Source organism: Pantherophis guttatus, chromosome 3 (genome assembly GCF_059756535.1).
Source record: "Pantherophis guttatus breed Tessera chromosome 3, ASM5975653v1, whole genome shotgun sequence".
In the NCBI taxonomy this organism is placed as follows: Eukaryota; Metazoa; Chordata; class Lepidosauria; order Squamata; family Colubridae; genus Pantherophis; species Pantherophis guttatus.
In genome coordinates, this window is record NC_142065.1 from 38,383,531 (window position 1) to 38,402,758 (window position 19,228).

The window sequence follows — 19,228 nt, forward strand, 5'->3', positions numbered from 1 at the left end:
CTGAAGAATTGACATTTTCACGTAGCTTTTTCTGCAGTCATACAGAAATACTTTCTTCCAAGATATGTTTCCAATTTCCAAATTTTACTTAAAACATGTTTAGAAGAGAAAATTTCAAGATCAAGGTACAAACAATTGAATTGGCTTCATTCCAGGTACTATGCAGTTTCATCATTCAAAGGGAATAAGAAAAAGCTGGTTTGAAAGTTACCCTTTACCATGAAAATAATCTGACAAATCTCTTGGGTACACAATATCCCATCCCCACTATAACATTGCTTGGCTGGACTGTCGGAAACAAAACAATGTATACATTGAAGTGAAAGAGAGGTTTCCATTCATAAAGCAGGAGCCAGGAAGCTTTCATGACCTTTAGCAAGCATCCAGTTCCCATTTCACTGCAAGTTGAAGAATTTATTTCAGATCAACCCCCAAACAAAAATGCTTTCATTAAATTTTCTTCTAATACACCTCATAACCATTAATGCAATCTCAGTGCAATCCAGTTGCTTGGAGTTATTTTAAAACACATTACCATATCCATATGCCAAATATCAAATATTACTTGTAGTGGTGCATTTTCAAGTGCAGCAGTTGTGACATATTGTGATAACAGGCATGCCTCCAGGAAGATCCATTATCACAAAAGTCTTCTTAAATGACAAGCATGCAAAGCATATAAATTATTAATAAGCCTTTACAGTTAGGTTTATAGAGAATAAGGCATAGTAAACTAGGAATAAGCTCCAATAAGATTCAATGGTGCTTCCACACTGATAGTATCTTTATTTTAAACAATAGGACAAACAAACTTGCTAGCAGAAATATCACCAGGAAAGGAAATAAAAAATAAAACTTGAAAATTTAATTATGTCATCTATTCCCCATGTAAGTCAGGCATCTATGCATTTTTGTAGATGACACTAACACTTCTTTCCTAGGAGTGGTGGAAAAGCCATCTTCATCTTATCAAAATAAAAAAAGCCAAAGGGTTTAAATAAAAAATAGTCACCCTGAAAGGGATATATCAAAATATACAATTCTGTACTACATTTCTGGTACACATCCAGTTTAGGATGAAATCAAACCTGCTGGGTTTTGGGTTTTTTAAATTACATATAAGAGAATAGTATTCCTAATGGGTGTGCCATGTGGACTGCTGAAGAAACACCCATCCATCAATTGATCAATATACAGTATTAAACAATGCACTTAAAGTCATCTTCCAGTCTGATGATTGTTCTATGTCTACATCCAAGTTCTTGCCTCTACATTCATAACTATGTTTTAAACATGTCTCTTAACCAAAGCATTTTCATTTCAAATGTTTTCTGAATATTTTAAATTGCAAAGTCATTGTTTAAAAACAACTAATTTAAAAGTTTCATTGCTTTTTTTGAGAGAATATTCTGTACAAGTATTTTTTTAAAATAAATCTTGTAATATGTTGCTTCCTGGATATGAAACAGGGTCAAATGCTTTCCAGTGGTAGGTCAATTCTGTTGAGAAGAATCCAGGAGCATAAGCGGTAGATAATGGGACATTTTATTGCAAGTAGTTGATGATGATTATTATGTAGTATTTCCTGCAAAATATTCCATTTAGTTTTAGTAGATACTTTCCGGGCCAACAGTTTATAGTTCCATTAACTTTTTTTTTTTTATTTCTCAAAAATGGCTTTAAAAATTCTTAGGCCTTTTTCACTTGATTTCTTATTCCATGATTGGAATTTCCTTTGGAAAATAGTTGCACACGTCTGATGCCAGATTTCATTACCATATTTTTAACAGTTTATCTTATAAAGATCTTCATTCACAAATATTTTGTTGAAGGAAGAAGTAAATCATTCCATGTATGTGTTGAGTCACATTTTTTGTATCTGTTTGTACAGTCTTTCCGAATAAAGTTTATTATGATAAAAATGATAGATGTGTTCTTATAATCCATTTCCTCTGTTGTTCTTTGTCACGCCATATTAACAACTCCAGGAATCAGAGCAGGCATCAGGAACTGATATGGTCAAGCACCTGCTCCAGCCTTGCTTCACTATTGCAAGACCAAGATATTTTGATCCCAAATCAGTGGTGGGTTTCAAAATTTTTTACTACCGGTTCTGTGGATGTGGCTTGGTGGGCGTGGCATGGCTTGGTGGGCATGGTTTGATGGGTGTGGCAGGGGAAGGATACTGCAAAATCCCCATTTCCTCCTGAACAGCTGGGACTTGGGAGGCAGAGAATAGATGGGGGCAGGGCCAGTCAGAATTTTTACTACCGGCTCTCCAAACTATTCAAAATTTCCACTACCGGTTCTCCAGAACTGGTCAGAACCTGCTGAAACCCACCTCTGTCCCAAATGTATGTAAGAATCTAACCTAGATAGTAAACCTTAGCTCTGAGTATTTATTCTATGCTACAGTAAGCATTGTATACCACACTGATTGGCAAATGCATCCCTGACTTTCTACACTTAGCCATCATTCCCATTTCTCCACTATTTTCCACCTGAGATACCTGTTTCACTCTGCCTAATCATAAAGCCAGCCATAAACCCATTCACCTGCTATCTCCAAGAGAGATTTGCAGAGACAGTAGCAGGTGCAATATGCCTTGCCACAAATCATGGGTGGGGCTTTAGATTGAACCAAGAAGGAAAAGAAGGAAAGCAAATGAGTTCTAGAAATTATTACAAAGAAGAAGAAGAAAAGAAAAGAAAAGAAAAAGAAAAAGAAGAAAAGAAGAAAGAGGAATACATTAAGCCATCTAATCCAAGAGTTCCAAAAGAACATTGGCATTTCTTTATAGCAAATGCACTGCAGTTCTGTGCTCAAGATTTGCACCACACACATACAAAATCATAGGGTTAGAATGGGATTTTAGAGACATCAAGTCTAATCACTGCTCAATGCATGACTCTAAATTAAAACATCCCCAACCAATGGCTATTTACCCATTGACTAAATATTCAATAAAGGAACACACAGACATACCCACCTAGTTCATTTGCTTCATATCCCAAATTTTCTCCAGCAATTCCAGGTTACTCAGGTGGGAATCTTATTTTATCCCCAAAATAAAGTACTGAAAAAATGACTGGGCTAAAATCACTAACTGAGCCTCCATACCTAAGATGCAGTGATTAAGGTCTTTCAGCAGAACCTGGTATCAGTTTGCAATTATTTTCTAAAGGAAATTTCAAACATGGAATAAAAAATCAAGTGAAAAAAGCATAAGAATTTTAAAAGCCATTTTAAAGAAATAAAAAAAATGAAAAATATCGTTAGTGGAACTATAAACTGTTGACCTCAAAAGAAATAGCTTTTCTATTAAAACTAGATGGGATTTTTTGCAGAAAATATTACATAATAATCATCAACAACTCCTTGCAATAAAATGTTCCTTTATCTAGCACTTATGCTCTTGGATCTTTCTCAACAACAATGAAAAAATATTACTCCTATTTTTTCACATCTTGTTTGACATTTTAAATTAGAAAATAATGTTTTGAATTAATATAGAATAGAATAGAATAGAATTCTTTATTGGCCAAGTGTGATTGGACACACAAGGAATTTGTCTTGGTGCATACCAAGTGTACATAAAAGAAAAGATACATTCATCAAGAATCATAAGGTACAACACTTAATGATAGTCATTTGATGTATATCATTTGATGTATAATATAGATCAGTATTGTGAATTTGACAAAACTGTATTCCAATCAGATCTGGAATTACAAGACTCCAGGCACTTTCATGTCATATTTGACAGTGATGCTGACAAATACATGGATTGATAAGCTTTGCAAAAATTGCCGGGGCTGTAGATATTCACATATGTGCTGTCCATATATATGAACAAGATGGATTCAGTCCAATGGAAAAGAGTCATAGCAAGCAACATTTAAACAAAGTAAAAGCAGAGATTAATAACTACTTTGAAGGAATCTGGGAGTATCCATGAAAACTATGATAATAATACTCTGCCTTTTTGTTTGAGAATATGGGAAGGAGTGACAAACCTGGCCAATTCTTAAGTTAATGTGACATTTTAGTTAATTAATCAAAATTTAATGAACAGCAGATTTTTGTAAGATTAAGATAATATTCCAAAGATAATATTCCTTTTCAGGCATGGACATAAAACTTCTTAGTTTTTTATTATAATATAACTTATATTATAACTTATAATATAAGTTATTATTTAGAGAAGTGTTATAAATTTCAGTAAATTATATGTATGTAACAGATAATGTTAAAGAAAAGTTGATTATATTATGTGACATGCTTATTGCATACAAGCTTTATTGAGACAACACTTTGTATCCTAATATTACATTTGTGACCATTTTATGTTATACTCTATTTTTGCTAATAGTGACTGATATAGCATTAGTAGGAGATAATGATTTGAAGATATTCTGAGTATGAAATTAATTTGCAGGAATGCTATCTGGGGAAAAAAGGAATTTTCACATTTGTTTTTTAATTAGGAAACCAGCAGTCAAAGAATTCAGCTAAAAGGAAAACAAATTTGAGCCAGAGGTCCACTTTAAGAGTTTGGTTTCACAGCAATTGTTTTGCTGTTTATTTTGATGAGGTTTTTTGCATTTACTTGCTCTGATTTTGTAATATAATATCAGCCTCCCAATTACATGCTCGCTTGCAGTCTCTGAAAATAAGCCAATTCTTGAAGCGTTGTCCTTTATTTACCTGACACAATAGAAAGAGCTAAATATCCAGTGATGAGACAATAGCTAATGAAGTGGCAACAAAGTTTCGGTTTCATATTAAACTCTACCCTGTGATTAATAATGATGAAGAAAAATGCAAATAAGGCAGAAACTCAAGAGTCAGTTTTAGGCTGTAATCCTGTACATATTTACCTGATAGCAATTCCTACCAAGCATTATCTCTTTACTTCCGATTGAAAATCATCTCAGGAAATGAGAGATGCAGTTTCCAGCATGTTCCAACAAAACAGATATAATTGTGATGGCTATGGCATTTTGTGTACCCCTCAGGCAATTAAATATAGAAAAAGTAAAAAAAAAAAAGTAATATTTTGGGGATAATTTCCAATAACTGTCATGGGAAATATATGAAGTGAGAACTTGATCTGTATGTATCATTTGTTAGTTGAAAGTTATGAAACACACTTTTATTTTAATGAACTCTTTAAACATCTGTACTTTTTCAAATTAGTTTAAATGTACAGGGTAAAAAAGTACACAAAATATTAAAAGAAAGAAAGAAAAGATGCAGTAAAAAGAGAACACAAAAACTCATTTTTAAAATCATTTAAAAATGATTCAACCCATTTTTTAAAACGTAACATTAAACCATAGAGAGGGGCTTCTCAGGGTGCCGTCGGTCAAACAGTGTCGACTGGCGGCCCCCAGGGGGAGAGCCTTCTCTGTGGGGGCACCTGCCATCTGGACCAAGCTCCCCCCAGAGATACGGAGGATCCCAGATCTGCGAACTTTCCACCGTGCCCTCAAAACATTCCTATTCCAGCAGGCTGGTCTGGCCTAACTTCCCTTTTAAATTGCTATTTTTAAATTTGTCTTATAAATTGGGGTGTTTTAAATTTGTTTTGGGCCAAAGTATTTAATGTATTTTAAATGGTTTTTAATGTTTGTACTATGTGTATTTTATCTTTTGGCTGTTCACCGCCCTGAGTCCTTCGGGAGTAGGGCGGTATATAAATTTAATTAATAATAATAATAATAATAATAATAATAATAATAATAATAATAATAATAATAATAATAATAATAATAATAATAATAATAATAATAATAATAAGCCTCTGACTTAATGCATAATAAAGTCAAGGAATTAACTTCAGCCAAGTACATTTGGCGAATTCGTAAGATATTAATGTCCAAATTGAGTGGAGGAAACATCATAAAAGCCATAATACCTGGGCTATACCTGTGATTAGATATTCTGCAGGAATAATTGACTGCACCCAGATGGAGTTAGACAATTTGGACAGAAAAACAAGGAAGCTTATGACAATGAATCATGCCTTGCACCCTAAAAGTGATGTTGACCGATTATATTTACCAAGAGCAGAGGGTGGTCGAGGACTCCTACAAGTAAAGCAGACTGTGGAAGAAGAAAAACACAGCTTGAATGATTATATCCAGAAAAATGAAGAACCAATGATTAAGGAAGTAAATAAAGGAGGCCGTTTAAAGAAAACTAAAACAAAAGCAGAATATAAGAAAGAAGTAATTGAGCAACGAGCTGAAATTGGAAAAGCAAAACTCTGCATTGCCAATACTTGAAAAGTATTGAAGGCAAAGCTGACCAGAAACTAACTTGGAACTGGTTAAGATCAGGAGTACTGAAAAAAGAAACAGAAAGCTTTATTTTGGCAGCTCAAGAACAAGCCCTAGCCACAAACAGCATGAAGGCAAAAATTCAACATGTTACCACCAATAGCAAATGCCGCCTCTGCAATGAGAAAGATGAGACAATCGACCACCTGATCAGTAGGTGCAGCAAAATTTCACAAACTGACTACCTACAACGCCATGACCATGTTGCTAAAATCATTCACTGGAAATTGTGCCATAAGTTTGGATTTGAATACAGCAAAAACCATTGGGAACATCAGGTTGAGAAAGTTTTAGAGAATGAGAAACTCAAGATCTTGTGGGACTTTAGAATTCAGACTGACAGGCACTTGGTCCACAACACACCTGACATAACAATAGTTGAAAAGAAAAAAGTATGGTTCATTGACATTGCAATACCTGGTGATGCACAGATTGAAGATAAGCAACAAGAAAAAATCACAAAGTACCGGGACTTGCAAATTGAAGTGGAAAAAGAAATCGTGTGTTGTCCCGATTGTAATTGGAGCCTTTGGAGCAATACCCAAAGGGCTACCCCGCTATTTAGAAATTCTAAATTTGCCGGACTTGAACATTTTGACTCTACAAAAAACCACCTTACTCGGAACAGCTTACATCCTCCGATGATACCTTAACGGTTCCTAGGTCCTTGGTTAGGACTCGAGCTGCTGAGCTATTAACCAGCCTCAAAGGTTGTGAATCTCACTAAAGATTAAATAATAATAATAATAACCTTGGCGTAGAAGTAATGTTGACTCATCATCTCATAGTTCTGATGGCTACTGGTTCATAACCAAAATGAACACATATAAATTACAGAGGTTTATAAATTTGGGATTGCAGATTGAAGTGTATTTGTTTTTTTGCTACCTACCTTCTGTGTTTAATAAATCCATAATCCTGAATATCATGATAAATTTAAAATTCTTGTAAAATTCTTGTTGTTGTTGGTTGTGAAGTCATGTCTGACCCATTGTGACCCCATGGACAACATTCCTCCAGGCCTTCCTGTCCTCCACCATCCTCTGGAGTCCATTTAAAGTCACGCCTACTGCTTCAGTGACTCCATCCAGCCACCTCGTTCTCTGTCGTCCCCTTCTTCTTTTGCCCTCAATCTTTCCCTGCATTAGGCTCTTCTCCAGTGAGTCCTTCCTTCTCATTAGGTGGCCAAAGTATTTCAGTTTCATCTTCAGGATCTGGCCACCTAAACAGCAGTCAGGGTTGATCTCCTCTAGGACTGACTGGTTTGTTCGCCTTGCAGGCCAAGGGACTCGCGGGAATCTTCTCCAGCACCATAGTTCAAAGGCCTCAATTCTTTTGCGCTCAGCCTTTCTTATGGTCCAACTTTCCCAGCCATACATTGCAACTGGGAAAACCATAGCCTTGACTATACACATTTTGTTGGCAGGGTGATGTCTTTGCTTTTTAGTAAGCTATCTAGATTTGCCATAGCTTTCCTCCCCAGGAGCAAGCATCTTTTAATTTCTTGGCTGCAATCCCCATCTGCTTGTAAAATTATTGATATATTATTCAACAGTATATTCACATCTTTAAACCATAATGAGTTTTGTAATATTTTATTAAGAAATTTGTGGATAACCAAATTTAGGTAACTATGAGACAAGTCCATGTCATATCACTGACTCAGAGAATCAGTGATCACTGTTTTATTTCCTTTGTGCATTAATACTGACATGCATTTTCCTCTGTAGTCTTCATGTCCAGTTCATGCTACTCAAATGATCATTTCCTTTGAATGTAAAGACAAGCAAAATAGGAGCCACATTCTTTTGCTTTTTAAAATCATTTGTTAACATTTTGTAGGAAGTGAATTCTGAATTCTGGAAAATTATACAGGCATGGATCATGGAAATCACAGGTTATAACCTAATTCTGAAACCAGAGTACTATCTACTGATCATCAGGCCAGACAACATAGGCACAAATATATGGTGTCTGTGTGTATTTATCACCACGTCAGCAAGAATATGTTTCGCCCCACATTGGAAGGGGAAAGACCTGCCGGCTGAAGATTTGATTTTGGAAAAATTTTTGGATTATGCGGAAGCCGACAGACTGACTAAAGCATTGAGAGATCAAAAGGACTCCGTATATTTCCAATGTTGGGACAAATGGTACGTTTGGTTGAACAACAGACGCCCAAAAAGTCAAGTATAACCAGGATTATGTTTAATATATGTTAAATCTGACTGAAGCCTACATACCGTAGAAAGTGTAAATATCATGTAAAGTTCCTGTCGCGATCATTTGTTTGACTATTTCTTTTTTTTTTGATGTATTGTTTTAAATAAATAAATAAAAAATAAAAAAAGAAAAAAAAATAATAATAAAAAAAAGAAATTTAACCTATAGCCAATGTTTTTCTCCCAAATATTTAATTGATCACTCGCTATTCCTTCTGCTCTGTCCTCGCCTAATAAAAGGTTATAAAATTAAAAAAAAAAAAAACATTTTGTAGGAAGTTAGCACCCAGCCCTCTCCTAGAAAAATGAAATATTCTAGGAAATATTAAAAAGGCAGAATATTATACCTCCCTGGATGAGAAATGGAGAAACATGTTTTTAGGCAGGAAGCAGACTCACTCTTATAGCCCCCACCTTCCTCAATATCCCACAGCAGATGTCAGCACATAAGAGATAAAGAGATAGCTAGGTCTATTCAAAAGCAAATGCCCTCACCCAAGATCCAACAAAGATAGGATTAGCCCTCTACCCATCTAGCAACAGAACTCACAACATGGCACCTGAGGAGATTGCATCACCCAGCAAGGCTCAATCAAGCCTGGGACTCAAAAGAAAACCTACGAAGTTACCCCTGCATGGCCCCATGGGAGTCTGACAACCAATCAGAATACAAGCTCAAATTCAAAGCCCAACAGAGGGTTTTAAAATCCCCCCCCCCTCTCTCTCTCTCTCGTGTTTTCCCTCCTTACTATGATGAATTCCATCTTTGCAAAGCAGCCCATCTTTCATGGTTTGTACCATCATTGAAAATTCCAAATCTATGTTGTATCAACATTGGCATTCTCTCCTGCTGAGCTTGCAACTGGTTTGCCTGAAAACCTAGTCTCAGACAGAAAGAGACAGTGCTACAAAATATTCTGGAAGGTTAATGACTGTGAAAGGAAGCAATGTCTACCAGTCTGATTCCTGTTAAAGAGATCCTTACAGTCATTTTATTAATATACAGTGGGAGTCATTTTAAGAGAACATCCATAATAAGCTTTCAAAATTCCATCCAAAAATGTGCCTCTCCCTGCACTAGAAAGATAGAAAACATACATCAAGAGATTCAAGTGTTTACTTTTTGTAGGATTTATAATAAAGTTTCATTAATATCATAGATGATTAAAACAGCAGAAAAAATCAAACCAGGATGACTTGATAAAATTATAGATGAACCAAAATGCTGAGCTTGTGATTTTCTAGTTCATAGTCATTTATCTATATACAGTGATACCTTAGTATTCAACTGCTTTGAAACTCATGAAATTTGATATTTAACGCATACTGATGCGAAAATTTTGTCCCGGTACTCATTGTTTGTTTGGTACTCAACGCACCAGCTAGATCTTGTCAATGTTGGCTGCCTTGTGACATATTACATTATTTTTTATGGGAAATATTTGTTTAGTACTCATCATTTTTGGTACTCATTGCACCTCCCTGAATCAATTAATGATGAGTACCAAGGTACCATTGTACACTCTTTCTGTTTGTAGTATTGATCGATACATTGATTTAACATTATAGTCTTAAATATCTGACATAATTGATAGCATAATTTCTTTGAGGAATAAAGAAACAAAGACTTAAGCCAACTTCCACATGGAATTATTGAGCCGGGGTGGCACCAGGGATGAAATGCTCCTGGTTCGGACTGGCTCGGGCGAGTAGGTAGCGATGACAGCGGGCAGTTCAGAGAACCGGTAGCAAAAATCCCTGCCCCCGCCCCCCATGCCCATCTGAGCCGTGCGATCATCAGAGCCTTTTTTTCCTTTTAAATGGCTCTGACGAGCCAAACTCTGACAATCCAAGCTCTGACGATCCAAGGTGAGTTGCCTGCTAATCAGGCAACTCAGCTTGGATTGTCAGACCCATTTAAAATAAAAAAGTTTCTTCCCCCCCTCCCCGCCACCCCCTGCAGCCTCCAGCTTGCTTACCTTAGCTGCTGGTCGCAACGCGCTTGCTGTAATACCTGCAATCCATTGCATCAGCAAGCAACTGAATCTCCCTGCCTGCAATCAAGCTCATCGGTGAGCAGCTCTGTCTGCAACTTTAAGACTTGTGGACTTCAACTCCCAGCAAAGCTGGCTGAGGAATTCTGGGAGTTGAAGTCCACAAGTCTTAAAGTTGCCAAGGTTGGAGACCTCTGTTCTATTGGGTAAGTTTTGTTCCCCTTTGGGAGCTTTAAAAAAAATAGTTAATTGGGGTTTTTTTTAGTTGTTCTCTTTTTAGACCTAGCCATTTAAAGTTAGGAAGTTTTAAATTTAGCTGCTTTTATATAAAAATAAAAATAAATTAAAATAAAATAATATTTGTGCACCTTTCTGAGATTTCTGTGGTGTTTCACTCTAACTACACAAACCCACAAAATCTCACAAAGCTGTATGTGGAATTTTGTGTGTGTAAAGTGTGAAAGTTGGTTTTTTGGGGCTTTTTGTGGCTGTGTGAGGTTCCTGCTTGTTGCAGGGCCATTTTGGGTCTAGCACAGCTGTTTTTACATTGTGGGTGAGCCAGTTGTGTTGTGTTGTGTTGTGTGTGTGTAAAGTGTGAAAGCTATTTTTTTGGGGGGGCTTTTTGTGGCTGTGTGAGGTTCCTGCTTGTTGCAGGGGCCATTTTGGGTCTAGCACAGCTGCTTTTACATTGTGGGTGAGCCAGTTGTGTTGTGTTGTGTTGTGTGTGTGTAAAGTGTGAAAGCTGTTTTTTGGGGGGGCTTTTTGTGGCTGTGTGAGGTTCCTGCTTGTTGCAGGGGCCATTTTGGGTCTAGCACAGCTACTTTTACATTGTGGGTGAGCCAGTTGTGTTGTGTTGTGTTGTGTGTGTGTAAAGTGTGAAAGTTGGTTTTTTTGGGCTTTTTGTGGCTGTGTGAGGTTCCTGCTTGTTGCAGGGGCCATTTTGGGTCTAGCACAGCTGCTTTTACATTGTCGGTGAGCCAGTTGTGTTGTGTTGTGTTTTGTAGGTTAAAAAAGGGCAAAGAAGTGACATTGACTTGGCCACGCCCACCCAGTCACCTTACCACCAAGCCACGCCCACTAATTAAGCCACACCCACAGAACCGGTAGCAGAAAAATTTAGATTTCACCGCTGGTGCCACAGTAGTTAGAATGCAATACTGCAAATTATTTCTGCTGACTTCTGGCAGTTCAAGTCTCACCGGCTCAAGGTTGACTCAGCCTTCCATCCTTTGGAGGTTGGTAAAATGAGGAGCCAGATTGTTGGGGGCAATATACTCACTCTGTAAACAGCTTAGAGAGGGCTATAAAGCACTGTGAAGTGGTATATAAGTCCAAGTACTATTGCTATTTCATGGTATGGTTTCAAATCTATTAAAAAGAGAGTAAAAATTGCTGTTTAATAATGCTTAGAACTAACCCTTAATTTTGCTTATACTAAAGAATCCATTCTGTAAAAGTCAGTTTGGATTAACTATAGTTTCTAATCCCAGAACCATATCTCAGAATCATGCCAAATTTTAAAATACTAGAATCATAAAACCATCAAAATACAAAATGCAAAAATAAAGTCATCTACAACAAAGTTCTCCGACGATTCTCCTAAGGCCAAAATAAAGTCATTTGGAAACACACACTTGGGTATTCTAAAATTATAAATGGATGTTTCCAATACTTGCCAGATACCAGTTCCACCTCTCCAAATATATCAGACTTCAATTTCCATAGTCCTTAGCTGTTATCTCCAAAGTGCTTACTGCAATACGCTGGATGCATTTGAGTTTTAAAATAAGATTGGGGTATGCGCACCAGCCCCTTTAAAAACGAAGAGCATCTCCATCTGGAAGTGTTAATTTTCCAGCTATCATCTGGAAGAACAGATTTTATGGGCAGAATGCCTGCAACATTGTCATTCCAAAATCATACATTCTTGGAAATCACCCGGTGTTTAATCATATGTTTTAATTTCAAGCCCCAATCTATATTTTTACATTGCATTCCAAACATACCTCTGTGAAAGGTACAGCTGTCTCCCTTCAGCAAGAATTTCTGTCTATCCCTGAATAGCACCAGGTTGGAATGTATGTGCCATTATACAGATGTTTTTCTTTAAAAATTTACATATTAGCAACTAATATTTCTTGCATGGGAGTTTTGAACTTTCTCCTATACTCAGTATGTCTGAAATGTGTTATTTCAAAACTGGATCAGCATGCTAAGTAATAATTTTGTTGTCCCTTTCCATAGTTTATGCTGATGTTTCTGAAAATGAGATTTTCCTCTCATTTCATTTGGCATCTATGATTTTAGTATTCTTAGATGGAGATGTTCTTTGTTTCTAAAAGGGCTGATGGTACCTCCAAATTGAAAGTGCATATATACAAACATAGACCCATGCACACACAAACTAAGCAATCTATCATTTCAGAGATATTCCTTTACTACATTCTTCAATGACTTCCACAAAAGTTCTTTAAAATTCAGGGATATATACAGAGAGGTTTATCTGTCTTGAAAATAGCCCATGTTGAACTGTCAAATATCAGAAGTTGACCACATGAAATGTTTTATAAGATTCTGTATTATGTCACAAATGCTTTATGGTGATTTTTATGTCATAAAGTGTTCTATACAATTTGCCAACTTTCAGGCCTGTGAGAATCATGTGGCCTGGATTTTGCACACATTCTGTAAGTTATCCCATTTGAGGTACCTTGGTTCAAAATGTTTTGCCCTATGATACATTGTTTCACCCAATGAAAGGCTGTAACCGTGAAAAATTTAGTAGCATTTAGATACATGCACACGTATATAGTAGACATTCTCTCTCCCCCCCCCTCTCTCTCTCTTTCTCTCTCTCTCTCTCCCTCCCACCCTCTCTCTCTCTCCCCCTCCACACACATGGCAAGAATAGCACTGTTCTCTGGCAGACAAAATCAAGAACAAGCAAAGAAATGTTTTCTCCTTTCTTGGCTGTCCTAAGAAGGATATATTGACCAATTAAATGTGTGACGCCAGAGTTTCTCTATAGTAGTATGGTTTATCCAAGGGTAATGGCATTCAGAAATAGTAGTATCAAAGCTATTATTCTTTTGTTATGTCAGAAAAGGCCTTGGGGTATAAGTTCACACAATTAAGAGACCGACAGTGATAATGTTGGTATGGCTAGCCAAGTCTCCAAAGAAAAATGCAAAATTTCAGGAGACTTAATAGTTCTGTTTCTGTGCACCTGAAACCAGCATAGAGAACTTTGGAGAGGTTCACCGTATATCTGTAGGTTCTTTCCAAAAATAATTACTATGGAAGCTTGTGGTTTTGTAAATACCTGAAAATAAGACCCTGTCTTATACTTTTTTGAACTCTGAAATAAGTGCTTGGCCTTATTGCCATGCTCTCATAAAACTGATTGGGCTTAATATCAGGCAATGTCTTATTTTGGGGAAAACAGGGTACTATCATGGTAGGGATAAACAGACAGTATTTATTTATCAAGGGAAAAAACCCCCATCAATGATATAGTTACATGCAGTGGTGGGTTCCTCCCGGTTCGGCCAGTTCCCCCGAGCCGGTAGCGGTGATGATATGATGTCGCCGAACCGGTTCTGCCCCCCTGCCCCCCCACCCCCCTGCGTTATTCTTACCTTTTATTTTAATTTGTTTAATTATGGGATATTTTTAAAATTTAGCCAAATTGTTTAATCTGTTTTAATCTATTTTAAATTTTGTATTTCTGTGTTTTATCTTTTGGCTGTGCACCGCCCTGAGTCCTTCGGGAGAAGGGCGGTATAGAAATCTAATAAAATAAATAAATAAATAAATATTTGGCCCCACCCCCAATCTATTGCTGCCTCCTGAGTCCCAGCTGATGGCTAGAGGAAAAAAACTGTTTAAACTCTTACCACAGGGCTTCAAAGGGCCACCCTACAGCTGATCAGTGTTAAAAGAAAACAACTGAGTAGACCTGTGCCTCCCAAAATACATGAGTAGATCAGTGCCTGCCAAAATACAGGAGTAGATCAGTGCCTGCAAAAATAAATGGGTAGACCAGTGCCTGCAAAAATACATGAATAGACCAGTGCCTGCAAAAATAAATGGGTAGACCAGTGTCTGCAAAAATACATGAGTAGACCAGTGCCTGCAAAAATACATGAGTAGATCAGTGCCTGCAAAAGTACATGAGTAGATCAGTGCCTGCAAAAATAAATGGGTAGATCGGTACAGCTCTGCAAGCAGTTAAAAGCCTGGTAGACCAGTACCTCTGCTAAATCCTAAATAATTGTCACATGACCATCAAGCCACTCCCACAAAATAAGCCACGCCCACAGAACTGGTAGTAAAAAATTTAGAACCCACCCCTGGGCACATGAGAACTATGGAAGATGAATACATGGGATTGTACCTAGGGATACCATTCTACTTAGCTATACTAACTCCATTTTGTCTTCAAACATGGAAGTCACTTACTCAGAAAGTTAAGGTACCCACACAGAAAGTTAATGTGGCTAATTTCATAGCCAAGCATTAGTTACTGCTATTGCAAATAGAATTCCTCCAAAGCTAACTGCTAATTGTACGATCTTAAATAAAAGACTTCTGTGTTTCTTAGTAGTGCAGGCATAAATAAAACTGACTAGATGCTTATAGCAACCAGGATAATTTTTTTCCCTGTATTTCCTTGTATCTGAACTGTCTGAATAAGCTTGCTTGATCCTGTATTTATAAGCTTTGGTTTTGCCCAAGGAAAATTGCCAAACTGATTCTTTGTGTGTTTGACTAGACTACAGAGGCTTAATAAAGACATTGTCAGTCTGGTGACTGAAAAGGGGGAAAAATGCTGAGGGAACTAAGGAATTTATCCAACAACGCAATCAATTTCATTTTGTACACATGCTTGTGGTCCTCTCACAAAGTAAGTTGACGTTTGGATTCGGCAACCTGCTTTGGGGTATGGTACTTCTGTTTAAGTTTTTAAAATTAAATTTATATAAGAATAATTCAGATGTGCTCTGCATGAAGAAAGAATTCTGCAGACACGGAGATACTTGTTCCCTTCTAGAGATTTCTACCATTAAAGATATAGCATTATGAGCAAGAGGTTAACTACTCCTGATCCTAGGTCTTCCTTGTGACTTTTTTTTTGTGTCTTTGTATCCTTATTTCTTTGTGAGTGAGTATGTGTGTGTGTGTTTTATTAAAGTTATTTTCACAAGATTAAAAGGTAAACACAAAGCAATATAGAAAAAGATATAAGGAACAAAAAGAAAAAGGTGTTGAGAACAATGAAGAATGAAGAGAAGGAACAGAAGACAAAAAGACACAATCTATTTTACAACAGCCATAAATATACATGAAATCATTTACCCCCTTCAAAATTACATACCATGGTTCCCTTCTCCCCATATCCAACCCATATTAATTGATAAATCCAGAAATCATCTGTTTATTTTTACCAATTTTCATCAAAATATCCAATAAAAGTAGCTATTGTTCCCTATATAATCAATTTAGCCTTTTCTGCAAGTTTTTCCATGGAAAGGTCAAACTTTCTAAGGATAAACATATTGGCTAAAAAATCGAGAATATCTGCATTTCAACTGATTATAGTTGTTGAACCATATGTCTTCATGTAATAAGGTTTTAATTTATATAATAAAACTACATATTAACAGATTAAGGGCATAAGCTAATAGAAGGAAAGCTTGAATAAACAGCAAGAATAAAAGCAGATTTATGACTGAGCATCTGCCACATGTTTCTCAGGTGACATCACAGCTTAATGATGAAAATCTCTGGAGTGGAGTAATAAGATCAAAGCATATGAATACATAGATCTTTTGATCTTAGTGGAATATGTACACTTGAATAGGTAATAGCTTGCCTCTAGATGGTGCTATATAGTCAGAAATTTAGAGAAATTGAAGAATACATTTTTCTATAGATGATTTAAATTGACCTGTTATTCTAGCATGCCCTTCCAGACACGTCTTGACCTCCCTATTTACATCATAGTCTACAAAGACTATGACATACATGCTTCCTATCAACAATGAGAAGAATTAAGGACTTCATTGTTAGTAGACTTAAACAGAGAATCCGTTTATCTTTAACTGAGGCTGATGTCAGACTTTATGTTTTAAATTATGGAACTCAATAGTCAAAACCTCTTGTTTATCAGCAGAAAATATTCTTTAAATCTGATTATTATGCTACAGAAGCTTTTATTGTGATATTATTATTATGGTTCATTACGCAGTCAGCTGGATGATGAGACTGGCTTTGGCATTTTTATCTAACTATCGAGTCCTTTCCAAGGACCTGGGATAGGCAGATGTGGACGTTTGATTATGTTACAGATGTTGCAGGATGTAAGATGTTCTGTGTACAGCTGCCTTTTGCAATTGACTGATGGTGAATTTGTCGATGCTGATGACGTTCAAAGGGTGCTCCAGTTGTTTTGGGATTGCACCCAAGGTGCTTAGTACTATTGGTACTACCTTTGCTTGCTTTTGCCATCGTCAGTCTATTTCTATTTGCATGTCTTTGTATTTTGTTATCTTCTCCACTTCTTTCTTGTCTATCCTCTGCTCTCTCTCGGTACTGCCATGTCCACTATTCAGACTTTTTTGTCTTTCTTATCAACAGTTGTTAAGTCTGGGGTGTTATGTGGCAGGTGCCTGTCTGTTTGAATTCTAAAGTCCCAGAGCAATTTAACTTCATTTTCTATGACTTTATTTTATGGTGCCACCATTTATTTCTTCCAGGCAAATGATATTTATGGTAGATCTTCCAGCACATTGTTGCTACTTTGTCATGCTGTTGCTGTTGTTGTTGCTGCTGCTGCTGCTGCTGCTGCTGCTGCTGATGATGATGATGATGATGATGATGATGATGATGGAAGGCATAACCAAAGAAATGTTGCAGAAAAACAGAATATCTTTCCCTGATTCACACAGGCTTGGTTTACTTATCTAATTGTAGACTCGTTTAAAATACACTATAATAAACTGTGATTAGATTTGGTTAACCCAGACATTATGATCACGCTTTATTGCTTACTATATCCTTCAAGTTAGTCTTAACTCTTAGTGATTGCCTGGACATGTCCCTTCAGATTTGTGGGCAATGTTTTGGAAGTAAGTGGTTTGCCACTGTCTCCTTCCTAGGGCTGATGGTGACTGCCCCAAGATCACTCAGCTGGCTTTCTGCCTCAGGTAGAACTAGAACTCACAGTCTCTTGGTTTGTAGCCCTATGCCTTAACCACTATACTAAACTGGTTCTCTTATTCGTATAACTTGTGGAATATATGACACATGTGCCAATGGCTTGCATATACTTGACATAACTATTTAAACTATTTAAATGTGACTAAACTGCTTTCTGAGAAATGGAATTTTCTGGAAGAAAAGAGGCAAAGGCCTGTGGGAGACACTAGTCATAGCTGTTTGAACAATATTGAAAAAAATTTTTTGTAATATCCCCAAATGTTCATCAATACCGGTTCCATGGCTAACCTGGAAGTTAGAGTATACCGGTAGGCAGGTGCTTCATGCAATTATCCCATACAATTAGGAATTCTCAACCTGGGGCCCTTTGGCTTTGATGCAGTTTTGGGAGCGGGGGTGGGGGAGCACACCAGCATAGTGTGTGTGTGATGAGCCTTGATGGTACAGTGGTCTAAGCATCCTGTTATTAACACAGCTGCCTGCAATTACTGCTGGTTCGAATCTCTCCAAGGCTCAAGGTTGACTCAGCCTTCCATCCTTTCTAAGGTAGGTGAAATGAGGACCCAGTTTGTGGGGGCAATAAGCTGACTTTGTGTAAAAATATACAAAAGTATGAAGGCTATTGCTTAACGCATTGTAAGCCGCCCTGAGTCTCCGGAGAAGGGCGGCATATAAATCAAATTAAAAAAAAAATCCAAATAATTAGAATCAAACATGCTCAATTTAATCTGTTAATATACTTCTTCAGTCAAAGTAGAATATGTTCAGTTGCCTATGCATGTTTTGAATACATAGGGAAATCATATCTAATGAGGGTAAGTTTATGGACCAATCTTATATTAAATGTTGTTTATTAAACAAGAAAAAATCCAAATATATTCAAGGATAAAACTCAATTTAATCAGGAAGAAAAAAAAATGGTAGCCAGAGTTACCCTGATTCAGACTCAAATTTTAATACTGTAGCTTTCCCCAGTTTCTTTTGAATTTTTGCTGACATCATGACTGAAATGTGGCAAGGCTTTAAGGATTTGTTTATAGATAAGAGATAAGATATGTGAAGAAAAGACCATATGTTGTATTTTAAGAGAAGGTGATAAGTTACTAAAATTGTTTACATTTGTTGTGATGAAGGGGGAAGCTACTTACTTATTTATTTATTTATTTGCTTTGTTTACTATATTCTTATTTTTTCTTCCATTTTTCTTCTTTTATTCTTTGGTTTGTATTCCTTTTTATTGTTTCAATTGTAATTTTTAATAAAATTATTATTTAAAAAAACGATGTCCTTTCATGTTCTAAATGATAACAGGAAGTATTGTCTTAATGAGATTTTCATTTGATATTCTAGTACCCTTTTAAAGTGTTGAATGCTAGCAAGTCCAGTAGACAAAATTTTTTTGTCTTAAATAGTCCTTTACAGAAATTATGTTTAAAACTATGAGTA